The sequence below is a fragment of the Octopus bimaculoides genome, chromosome 4, assembly GCF_046866305.1.
Source record: "Octopus bimaculoides isolate indiv1 chromosome 4, ASM4686630v1, whole genome shotgun sequence".
In the NCBI taxonomy this organism is placed as follows: Eukaryota; Metazoa; Mollusca; class Cephalopoda; order Octopoda; family Octopodidae; genus Octopus; species Octopus bimaculoides.
This window is the reverse complement of record NC_142931.1, coordinates 128052110-128065278: the sequence shown is the minus strand read 5'-3', so window position 1 is coordinate 128065278 and position 13169 is coordinate 128052110. Positions and strand designations below refer to the sequence as shown.

The following is a 13169-nucleotide window of genomic DNA, read 5'->3' as shown; positions in this document are numbered from 1 at the left end:
GTCTGTATAAATTGACCGAACAGTTTTGGGCTTTAAATTTTGGTCTGAAAATTTGACTTTTCTGCAGGAAAATATTGTATGTGGTGCATGTGACAGATGACAATTGGGTTAAGAAGTGCCAAGTAAGCCAAATAGAAAGATCATATAGAAGATGAAGGTGTAGGAAAATGTAAAAACTGATATCAGAGAAACCATAAGGGACTGGAACAATTGACAAAATGTTGTGCTGGGGGAAATCTATCTCCAGTTTGTACAAGCATGGGAAATTGGAATGTAAAAACGATGATGCTAATGATAGTAGAGATAAATGCAGGGGATTATGTAAAAAGATTCAGTAGGGTTAACATGGGAAGAGTGAAGAATATTTTAAAGTAACAATGATTACTATGAAGGTGGTTGTGGTGGTGGTGGTGGTATTGGTGAAAGTGGTGATGGTCATTGTGGTTGCAGTGGTATTGGTGGTAGCAGCAGCAGCAGCGGTGGTGGTGGTGGTGGTGGTGGTGGTGGTGGTAGTAGCAGTGACGATGGTGGTGGATCTGGCAATAGAGTGGTGATGCTGGGTGTGGTAGTGAAGATTCTGTTGGCTGCTATGGTCATCATAATGATAGCAGATTGAGCAGTGGTGGTGGTGGTGGTGGTGGCAGCGGCAGTGGTGGCAGCAGTGGTGGCGGTGGTGAGGGCGAGCAGCTATGGCAATGCTAATGATGATGCATAGTGGCAGTAGCGGCATGAAGGTGGTGAGAGTTAGGATCATGATGGAGGCGGTGGTGATGTTGTGATGGTAGCAACAGTAATAAAAATTGTATTAATACTCTACACCTAATGACAACAACAACAATGCCGATGGTAATGGTGGTGGTGGTGGTGGTGAAGGTTTTGATGATGATGATGATGATGATGATGACGATGTCCATGCCAGTGAAATATTTGAAACTCAACAAGAGACAGCGGAACAGCTGTTGTTGGGTTTTTATATTCAGTGAGTTATTGGACGAAAGAAAAGTTGGAATTAGAAAATGGGTGGAGGTTGGGGGGGGGGGGGGTAACAGGGTGAGGTGGGGGGGGACAGGGGTGGCAGGGATCAGAGTAAATCAATAAGTCCTCTCCTTACTTCCCACCACCGCTGCCACCACTGCCACAACCACCACCACCCCACCCTTTGCCACCACCGCCACCACCGCCACCACCACTGCTGCAACCTTCAACAGTCACTATTGATCTCATTGATTAACTGACCAGTTGTAATTCTTGCTCAAGGATAGAAATATGATTAGATGTGTATCAGCTGTTTTGGTTGTGTGTAGTTAACGGAACTTTCTGGACTGTCAAGCAAGGGATTTACAGCATAAATACACATAGACACACACACACACACACACACACACACACACACACACACACACACACACACACACAACACACACACACACAAGCACACAAATACATGCATGCATGTGCACACATACACACACATGTATATATATATGTCTGTGAATGCATGTGTGAGTGTGCATGAGCAGGTACATATATGTATATCAACATATTTAAGTCTGTGTGTGTGTGTGTGTGTCTGTGTTCCTAGACTGAAAAGATAATGAAACAAGGGGGAAAAAATCAAACAAATAGTGTACAATTTAAGATGTTAAAAATCATTAAGAACAAATACAAAATAATATATATATATATATATATATATATATATATACGCAAAGTAAATAACTGATAAGAGATTAAGTATACAACATACATATGTATGTGTATGTTTGTATTAATGCATTTATGTATATGTGGTATATGTGTTTATATGTATATATATTATGCATGTATGTGTGTGCGTAATGTGTACAGGCAGGCGCAGTTGTGTGGTTAAGAAGTTTACTTCCCAAGTGTATAGGTTTAGGTTCAGTCCTACTGCATGGCACTTTGAGTAAGTGTCTTCTCCTATAGCTTTGGTTCAGCCAAAATTTTGTGAATGGATTTGGTAGACAGAAAATGAAAGAAACTTTTTTTAGCCTGGCTAGCTCAGTCGGTAGAGCACAAGACTCTTAATCTCGGGGTCCGTGGGTTCGAGCCCCACGTTGGGTGAATACTTTTGTCAGTGAGCAGTTTAGTTTGATGGTAGAGTATTCAGCCAGTATATGAGGGGTGCAGGTGTGAGTCCGTGGCTGTCTGTTGACAACATATTTTTCCCGTCTGACCCATACCAGCATTGAAAACGGATGTTAAACGATGATGATGATGATATATATATACATATGGGGCTAAAAAACAGGTAGTAACATTGTCCCAATCAAGACTGCCACTTTACACTGGCAAATAGATTTTACTCTCTCTCTCTATCTCTCTATCTCTTTCTCTCTCTCTCTCTCTCTCTCTTTCTCTCTCTCTCTCTCTCTCTCTCTTTCTCTCTCTCTCTCTCTCTCTTCTCTCTCTCTCTCTCTTTCTCTCTCTCTCTCTCTCTCTCTCTCTATATATATATATATGTATTAAAACAAATGAAAAGGCAAACAGTTTGGCAAATCTTGACAAGTTCATAGCTAAATTAAATGCCTCTGTCAAGTCTTGCCAAAAGATTGTCTCTTCATTTTTGTTTTAATTTATATATGCATGTGTATGTGTTTGCACATCTCTTTGTCTTTACATCATAGGATAGTTAAAAACAAGCATCACAGTCATACAAGCAAAGTCCTTCATTTCCAGTCTTCTTTATAAACAAGTTTGGCCATGGGAAAATTGGAAAATAGTGAAGGTTGATGACAGGCAGGACATCCAACTGGAAAAAAAAAATTGCCTGAATGAATTCTGTCTGATTCATGCAAGTATGAACAGTAGACATCAAAACAATGATTATGTTGATGATGATATCAGAAGTGACTGTTAGTTTCACAAGGTCGTGGATCTGCACCTGCTTTCCATGCTGGTATGGGTTAGATGGTTTGACTGGAACTGGTAAGCCAGAGAGCTACAACAAGCTCCCATCTGATTTGGCATGGTTTCTAAGGCAGGACGCCTTCCTTAATGCCAACCACTCCAAGAGTGTAATGGGTGCTTTTTACATGCTACCAGTGCAAGTGCTTTTGTATGCCTCGAGCATGGGTGCCAGTTACATGACACTGGCATCAGCCATGAATATGATTTCACTTGGCTTGATGAGTCTTCTCAAGCACAGCATGTTGCCAAAGGTCCCAGTCACTTGTCATCACCTCCATGAGGCTCAACATTCAAAGATCATGTTTCACTAGCTTGTCCCAAGTCTTCCTGGGTCTACCTCTTCCACGGGGTCCCTTCACTATTTATTCACTATAAATGTGCTATAAAGTTTAAAACATTCTCCCAAGTCTTCCTCTATAATAATGTAAAGGCACAAATATTACAAACAAAATCTAATACTATGCACTAACCTTCTAACTATCAGGCTTCTACTGCACCTTCTCTTGAAATGTAACTATAAAGAGCATATATTTAACTTTTTTTCTTTTTCCTGCTGGGATACTATGTTTTCCATAGAAAAGGTTAAAAGGTAAAAATTATCTATTAACTTGCTCTTCAAAGAGAGGATCCTCAAGGGTAAGATTTAGTTTTAAACATTTGCACTTTCAATTTATTATAGTTAGCTGTAGATAAAGTGTTTCTGCCTTCGTGTGTCCCAAAGGTTTGGTAGTGAAAATGTTATTATTAATAATGATCACAGGAAATTTAAGTCTCCTGGCATATTTATGAGAGGTACTGGGTCGTCAATTGTTGAAAAATTGGTAGGGTTCTTGTATACATATATATGTACATACACACACACACACACACATACACACACATACATACTTACATACATACATACATACATACTTATATACATACATACATACATACATACATATGCAGGTGTGTATGTGTGTGTCTATATCCGTATGTGTGTGTATATTAATAGATAGACAGACAGATGTTCATACAGAGAGAGAGAGACATCAGTTATTGTCATTATTGAATGACATGGGTTCAGTCCCACTGCTTGGCACCTTGAGCTAGTATCTTCTACTATAGCCCTGGGTTGACCAAAGCCTTGTGAATGAATTTGGTAAATATAAACTGAAAGAAGCTTTAAACAAGTAAAAGATTTTTTTAAATCTTTAAAAATCAGTAAAAGAATAATAGGATAAAAAGTAAGTACTAAAACATGTATGAATAAATTAATTTATCAGAATTAAATATCTCAGCAATATAAAAGATAAAAAGAAAGTTTTAACACTAGGAAAAATAAAATTAGATTTATACAATGTTGATGACTTTTTCCACCATTGTCACTATAGCAGCAACATCCTGTAGCGTTCTTGACAGAATAATTTACAAATTTTTCCTCTACTGCCACCACTAACAGATCAAGGGGGGAAGAACTGACCTTTTTTACTCAATAAGAAACTCGCATACTCCAGTGGGTGGGTAATGTCAGTGTGCATGTACGACGGAGTGTAAATAGTTTAAGAGAAAAAGTGAGTATAAGAGGCATGAGTTGAAGTATGTATGTATGGTCATGTGATGGGTATGGATGAGGACAGCTGCATAATGAAGTGCTGATCTATATTTGTGGAGGGAACCTATGAAAGGGGTAGACCAAGGAAGACGTGAATGAAAGGCTCTTCAGATGCTAGGCCTCACAGAGATGACAAGGAACTGAAACTTTCAGTGATTTTCTGTACTTGAGAAGACATGTTGAACTATATAAAATCATAGCCATCCATACATACAGACATGTCCTTTATGGCCATGACACCCACTTACTAGTGGGTGGGGAGCAGTAGGAGTGGTCTGCTCTAGGCGGCACTTTTAAAGAGGCAGCACTTTTCATCTTGTTGTAAGCTATTGTTGTAAGCAATATGAGTTTTTTGTGGAGTTCGGGGGTGGCAAACAGTAGGGTTGCCCCGGGCGGCACACATTCTAGCTACGCTAGTGCCACCACTCTCTCTCTCTCAGCTGAGAGGTCCTTGTCTTGTGAGTTTGCAGGTGCTGGTGCCATGTAAAAGCACCCATACCAGTGCCACATAAAAGCACCCATGCCGGTTCCACATAAAAGCACCTGTGCTGGTACCTCATAACAGCATATGTGCCAGTGCCACATAAAAGTACCAGTGCTGGTGCTACATAAAAGTATCCATCCAGTGCCATGTAAAAGCATCTGTGCTAGTGCCACATAAAAAGCACCCAGGACACTCTGTAAAGAGGTTGGCATTAGGAAGGTCATCCAGCCATAGAAATCATGCCAAAGCAGACAATTGGTGCCTGGTTAGCCCTCCAGTTGGCCAGCTCTTGTCAAACTGTCTAACCCATTCCAGCATGGAAAATGGATGTTAAATGAATATACTGATGGAATCAAGAATCTCAGGAAATCTATCTATGGTTCTCTTATTTTAACCAATGATTGGTATTAAGATTTATTGACTCTCTTTGCATAAGTCACTTGAACTTGGAGCTGTAATTGCATGAGTTTATGGCAGAATGGTGACAGAATGTCTCAGTTTAATTCTTGGCATAGTATAATATTTTCCATTCTGTAGCAATGTGACCTTTACTAAAGCATTCATGTAAATGGATTATTTAAATTTTTGCGCTATTGCAAAATTAATTAGCCTCATTTAAATTTTGTAATAACATTAAAACACTTCCCTTTTTCAAAGACAAAATATGAAGATGAGAGCCCACTACAAAAGTTGCAGCTGTTTAGGATCTCCCAATTAATTGTTGCACAGATTGTTCTCATTATTGGAGGAATCAAAGCTTTTGTTAGTGACTATTTTTCCATTAAATATCTTGATAATTTCTTCAGTTATCGAATCAATAGGAGCATTGGTAAAATCTGGAATCTAAGAAATCTGGTGGTAGACTGTGTTTGGATAAATTAGGTTGTATGGAAGAAGTAGTAACAAGATCAGGCCTCTGTTTAGTTCAATGAAGGGAAATTCATGGTCGCATGGAGATGAGAACAACTGTGGTACTCCAGTTTGATGGTCACCAGAATGTTCAGTTCAGGAATGAATTAATACTTAGGAAAGTTAGTAGAAGAATTCAATAACCTTCCACAAACTTTTCTGTAGACGGTATCTATCAACACTATTTTAAAGCTCAACGTTCCCATCTTTCATTATGCCCTATGTAAATAGGACAGATGGACTGGGGCTGACATGATAGAGTCCTTTGAATCAAGAACTTGATCTTAGAATTTCCCTTCAAGACGTCCTGTCATGCACAGTGATATTCCACTCCATTGCCTGTTCCCACTTTATCCAGGCACCTAGCTTTCACAGTGCTGTTGCTTTGCTTACTTGCTCTTATTACACCCTCCTCTCTTTTCTTGTTAACCATATCATAGTTGGCAGTTGTTAAGCTCCTAAATCCAATTCTGCCCTTTGCAACACTTTCACTGCTTGCCAGATAACTTGACTGCCATTTTACTTCCTCAATGAAGGTGTGTGGGTTAGTAGTTAGGGTATTCAGCTCATGATCATAAGGTTATGAGTTCAATATCTGGTGGAGTGGTGTGACCTTGAGCAAGAGACTTTATTTCACATTGCTCTAGTCAACTCAGCTGACAAAAATGAGTAGTACCTGTATTTCAAAGAGCCAGCGTTATGAGTTAGCCTAATTCTTGTGTATGAAATTGGTTCGATGGAAACCAAACAGAAATCTATTGAATGTATTATGCCTGAAATTAAAAGTTCCAGCCTTATTGTTTACTGTACCATGCTGGTTCTGCTTTGAGGATTAAGTTATGGGTCTATATGTCTGTGGAATACTCAGCCACAAGTGAAGATGCATGGCTCAATAGTTAGAGCATCAGGCTCACAGTCATGTGGTAGTGAATTCGATTCCCAGACCAGCCTGTGGATTGTGTTCTTGAGCAAGACACTTTATATCACGTTGCTTCAGTTCACTCAGCTGTAGAAATGAATTGTGACATCACTGGTGCCAAGCTGTATCGGCTTTTGTGTTTCCCTTGGATAACATCAGTGGCATGGAGAGGGGAGGCTGGTATGCATGGGTGACTGCTGGTCTTCCATAAACAACCTTGCCCAGGTTTGTGCCTCAGAGGGGAACTTTCTAGGTGCAATCCCATGATTGTTCAGAACTGAAGGAGGTTTTTACCCTTTACCCTTTACTCAACCACTTCCACTCTAATTCAGTGATCAGATAGCATAGTTAATTGAACAGCTGGATATTCACTGTCAAAACCAATCAGTTTACCACACGCACATAAGCATTAATATATATATATATATATATATATATATAACAATTAAAAGGGTAAAGGTTTATCAATTTATTAATTTATTAATAAATCAACAATTAATAATTTTTACCAAGCCCTTCGGTATATAAACACCATTATCGGTGGAGAACTTATTTAAAAGTTCTTATACATTTATAAACATAATTAAGGGATCAGCAAACATTTGCTTCACCACATACCGAAGTTCAGAAATAGCAGCTAAAAAAGCTGAGACTCCAACAGATAGCATTACTTGTAACTCACAAAGGCAAAAACAAGAAGAAAAAACAATGAAAACTAACCACGTGGTTAGTTTTCATTGTTTTTTCTTCTTGTTTTTGCCTTTGTGAGTTACAAGTAATGCTATCTGTTGGAGTCTCAGCTTTTTTAGCTGCTATTTCTGAACTTCGGTATGTGGTGAAGCAAATGTTTGCTGGTCCCTTAATTATGTTTATATATATATATATATATATATATATAGTTTTAGGGAAAATAACCAATTTTCAAGAACTCATCGATGAAAATCCACTATCACATATAGAAAAATTAATAATTAAAAGCACAATAAATTATTATATTATATTATATTATATTATATTATATTATATTATATTTATCTTATGATATTTACTTTACTTTATATTATACTCATTTATTGTGCTTTTAATTATTAATTTTTCTATATGTGATAGTGGATTTTCATCGATGAGTTCTTGAAAATTGGTTATTTTCCCTAAAACTATGTATTTTATATATACTTTATCTATAAGGCTCAATTTAATTTTAATTTTTATAAATTGATTTTAATTGAGTTTTTTACCTGTAATTTTGGATTGTGTCCCTAATATTATTATATCTTCTCACGCATCTCTTATAATGTTAAATAATAGCTTTTGGAATGTGAGAGCATTTTTATAAACAAAAATTGAAGTGTTGAGTCAGTTGATATTTTTAGGAATGAAGGAAATCTTGATCACAGGAGAATAGCTTCAAAAACAGCTTTAGGGGATCAAGTAAAAATGCCCTTAAAAACAGAAAAAGTGGCCAGCAGCTGCTACAAAGTATCAAACTCTGTACCTCTCAAATTTCATTGAGCTCATAATTTTTTTTTAAGACCTGTCAAACCAAGTGAAATCATAGTTATGGCTGATGCCAGTGTCATGTAACTGGCACCCATGTCGGTGGCACATAAATAGCACTGCTCAAACATTGTCTCTCACGGAGGCAGTGACAAGGGACTGAGACCTTTGGCAATACACCATGCTTGAGAAGACCTGTCAAGCCAAGTGAGATCATAGTCATGGCCGATGCCTGTGTTACATAACTGGCACCCATGCTGGTGGTATGTAAAAAGCATCCGCTACACTCTCAGAGTGGTTGGCGTTAGAAAGGGCATCCAGCTGTAGAAACCATGCCAAATCAGATTGGAACCTGGTGCAGCTCCCCAGCTTACCAGTTTTCAGTCAAACTGTCCAACCCATACCAGCATGGAAAGCAGACGTTAAACGATGTTGATGATGATGGTGGTAGAACTTAAAGTAAATCTATCAATAATAGTACTTTTTATCTTTTACTTTTTGCAGTCATTAGACTGTGGCCATGCTGGGGCATAACCATGGTGGATTTAGTCAAACAAATCAACCCTAGGGCTTATTTTATTCTCAACCTGATACTTATCATATCGATTTCCTTTTGCCAAACTGCTAAGTTATGGGAATGTAAACAAATCAACACTGGTTGTAAAGTGGTGGTGGGGGACAAACACACATACAAACACAAACACACACACACAAACACAAACACACACACAAACAAACAAACAAACAATGAGCTTCTTTCAGTTTCTATCTACCAAAACCATGCACAAGGCTTTGATCAACCTGTGGGGTCATAGTTGAAGACATTTGCCCAAAGTGCCATACAGCAGGACTGAACCTGGAACTGTGTCAATGGGAAGTAAACCTCTTACCACAGAGCCATGCTTGTACATATTGATATTAGACTAAAATCTCTTTGGATACAGGAATGTAAATAAACCAACACTTGTTGTCAAGCAATGTGGTGAGGACTAACACACGCACTCACACACACAACAGGTTTCATTCACTTTTGGTCAACCAAATCCACTCACAAGGCTTCAATCAGCCCAGGGTTATAGGAAAAGACACTTGCCCAAGGTGTCAAGCAACAAGTTTGAACACAAGATCACATGGCTGGCAACCAACCTTCTTAACCACACAGCTATACCTGTGCCTAAATATAGATGTGTGTATGTGTATTTGTTTGCATCTATGTGTGTATGTTTACACGCATGCATGTATGTGTACAACCCTTTCTGTCTCCTACTATTCACCCCCACCCCCACCTCCTCAGCATGCCCCTACATGTTATTCAAAATCCCTCTCTTTCTCTCAACTCTTTTCATTCCTCTTGTAATTCTTATGACTACAAACAGCTGTGCAGTGCCACAGGCCAAACCCACTTCCTTCCATACCCTCTCCTGTCAAAGACACTTTATATTACACACAAAGCTGGCTGGCGTGAAGGTGGAGTAATTCAATAATCCAATATTCCAATATCACAGATTTTTCTGGTTCCCACACCTACTGGCACTCCCATTACCATTAATGGCAACAACATCATCATTAGCATCCTTATACTCCAACATTCTGAGAGCCATTTTCAGGAAAAAATGCATAATAATAATAATAATAATAATAATAATAATCCTTTCTACTATAGGCACAAGGCCTGGATTTTTAATAATTCTTTCTAATTTTGGCACAAGGCCAGTAATTTTTGAGGGGAGAAGGGAAGTCAATTACATCAAAGCCAGTATTTAACTGGTACTTTATTTTGAGCAAAGTTGATCTCTGCAGAATTAGCTGGGAAAAATGCTGCAAAGCATTTTGTCCAGCATAACTATTCAGCCAGCTCACTGCCTCAAGAATAAGAATAAGAATGATAATAATAATAATAATAATAATAATAATAATAATAATAATAATAATAATAATAATAATAATAATAATAATAGCAAGAGAACTCAGAGAGTGCAAACCTCCACCAAGGCAACACCAACATCCTCTCAACAATTAGCCGGAGATGATTTTTAAAATGAGAATATCTGAAATAAACTCGACCGTAAAAATGAACCCAACTGCTCTCAAAAATGAAGTAAAAAAAAACAGAAAAATAATCCAGAGTCTTTGCCTGGTACTGGATCAATCCCAAAATCTAATCAGTTTGTGCTAGTCACGAGGCCAAACATCCCTGAAAGTTTCATCCAAATCCATCCAGCAGTTCTTGAGATATCTTGTCCATGAACAAACAAACATGACTGTAAACAATACTCCGCCTTCGCTAAGCGGAGGTAACAAAAACACTCAGAGAGCAGAAACCTCTGTCAAGGCAACACCAACATTCTCTCAACGATTAGCCAGAGAGGATTTCAAAAATGAGAATATCTGAAATAAACTCGATTGCTCTCACAAAAGAGAATGCTAAAAAGGTCTATAGTGAAAAATTTATCGGTGCATGAAAGAAAATGGAAAGGACTTGCATACAGTGCTGTTAATGGAGGTTTAACAACATCGTTGCACACAAAAGCATGAATCCAAGAAGTAAAGCTTCCTTCAAAGCAGAGCTAGAAATGCAATTGTCAAGTAGGTAAGCAGTTTTAAACAGGAGCGATATATTCAAAATTGGTAAAACTAAAAATTGCCAAGGATAAATTAAATTTATAATTGTTACTGAATACGTTAGTGTTATTTAATTTCTGAATGATTTTGCTGCCATTTGTTTATGTAGTTTGATCTTCATCCATCAGTTTCTACTAAGATAAAAACACGAGTAAAATTAATAATAGAGAAAAGAAAATAAAACTTAGGAAAGAGCTACACCACCATAACTTACATGGAAACCATAAGTGTGCTTTCAAGGGAGATAATCAGAGAAAGACTTGGAAGTTTCCATAAGATCATAATACTTCATATAAAGTAAATATAACAAATAATCCAGAATCCTTGTCCCATACCGGATCAATCCCAAAATCTAATCAGTCTGTGCCAGTCATGAAACCCAACATCCCTGAAAGTTTCATCCAAATCCATCCAGCGGTTCTTGAGATATCTTGTCCATGAACAAACAAACATAACTGTAAACAATACCTCTGCCTTCGCTAAGGCGGAGGTAATAATAATAATAATTATCCTTTCTGCTAAATCACAAGGCCTGAAATTTCGTGGGAGGGGATGAGTCATTTACATCAACCCCAGTGTTTAACAGGAATTTTATTTCATCAATCCTAAAAAGATGAATGGTAAATTCAGGTGAATTTGAAATCAGAACGAAATAAAAACGGTTGAAATGCCACTAAGTATTTTTCCTGAAATGCTAATGATTCTACCAGCTCACCACATCAATAATGATGATGATGATAGTTTCTGATTAAGCAATAAGGTCAGCAATTATAAGATGGGTTTAGTCAATAAAAAGGACCTCCCCAGCACTTGCTTGGCGTTATATTTTACTAACTGCTGTATCCCCCACCCCAAATAAAAGGAACAGTCAACTGCAGCAAGATTTGAACTCAGAACAACTTAGAATGGAACAATAGTTACAAAGAATTATTTGAATGCTCTAAGGATACTGCCGTGGTACTACTACTACTACAACTACTATAGGAGTCATCAGCATATATCAAAAATATATGGTAGACTGTAATCTTCTATTGTACAATGTTAATATTGGCATAATGGTATTTTAACTCTGGAAATTTGAACAATGTCCAAAAACCAATACACACAACACAAACGAACAGTGTAATTATACATTTTTCTCATTACTGATTAAGAATAAATTACCATCATCATCATCAAGATTTAACATCAATTTTTCCCTTTACCATTTGTTGAGACAAATTTCCCACAGCCTGATGCCCTTCCTGTTGCCAACTTTCACCTGTTTCCAAGCAAGGCAATTATTTCCCTGTGGCCAGAAATGTTTTTCACGGAAGACTGGAAATGAACAACCTCGCTTGTACAATGATGATGCTCATTTACAATCATCACATGATGTCTAGCTAAGGATACACTCAAACACACAATCATATTGTCTGTTATCTTTTCCTCGTTTAAGTCATTAGACTGCAGCCATACTGGGGTACTGCCTTGAAAAATTGTTTTTGTTTTAGTGGAATGAATCAACTCCAGTACTTATATATTTTTTTAAGCCTGGTACTTATTCTCTCAGTCTCTTTTGCCAGACTACTAAGTTAGAGAGACATAAACAAATCAAAACTGGTTGTCAAGTAGTGGCGGGGGGCAAACACAAAGACACACACACACACAGCTATCTATATGACGGACTTCCTTCAGTTTCCCTTTACCAAATCCACTCACATGGCTTTGGTCAGCATGAGGCTATAGTAGAAGACATTTTCCCAAGGTGTCATGCAAAGAGATTGAATCCAAGACCACATGGTCGAAAACCAAGCTTCTAAACCACACAGTATTAGAACACACATTTTTGCAAGAGGTGTATTTTATGGATTCACTTACACCATATTCAGAGTGTTAGACCTCAACTTCTACCATTTTTGGTGGTGCTAGAGTTGAAACTAGCCCCCTTTCATGATGAGTCAACAAAACACTTGCAATTTTTCCCAGACCAAACACTTTTTACAGCAGTTGTGCCTACTTACATTTAACAAGACTAGATTGTTGTAAGTGTCTGAGCTTCCATTATGGACCTAGAACTGTGCTGGTGTTATGAGAGGGACCACCACCATACTATCTTCTCAGTCTACTGTATAAGGGGGTACTGAAAAGGTCCTGACTTTAGGTCGAAGAAAATACAGGAGGATCAGTTAATTATGATTTTATTCAACATATTCTGCTCTCAGATTCACGCA

The 13169-nt window shown here is 37.8% G+C and overlaps 1 non-coding gene across 1 annotated transcript; it reads left to right on the top strand.

Annotated features, from left to right (window-relative positions):
* The first annotated feature begins 2011 nt into the window (after window positions 1-2011).
* On the top strand, window positions 2012-2085 carry Trnak-cuu (transfer RNA lysine (anticodon CUU)). The gene has a single exon. It is a non-coding gene; the product is annotated as a tRNA-Lys (tRNA).
* Window positions 2086-13169: the final 11084 nt, after the last annotated feature.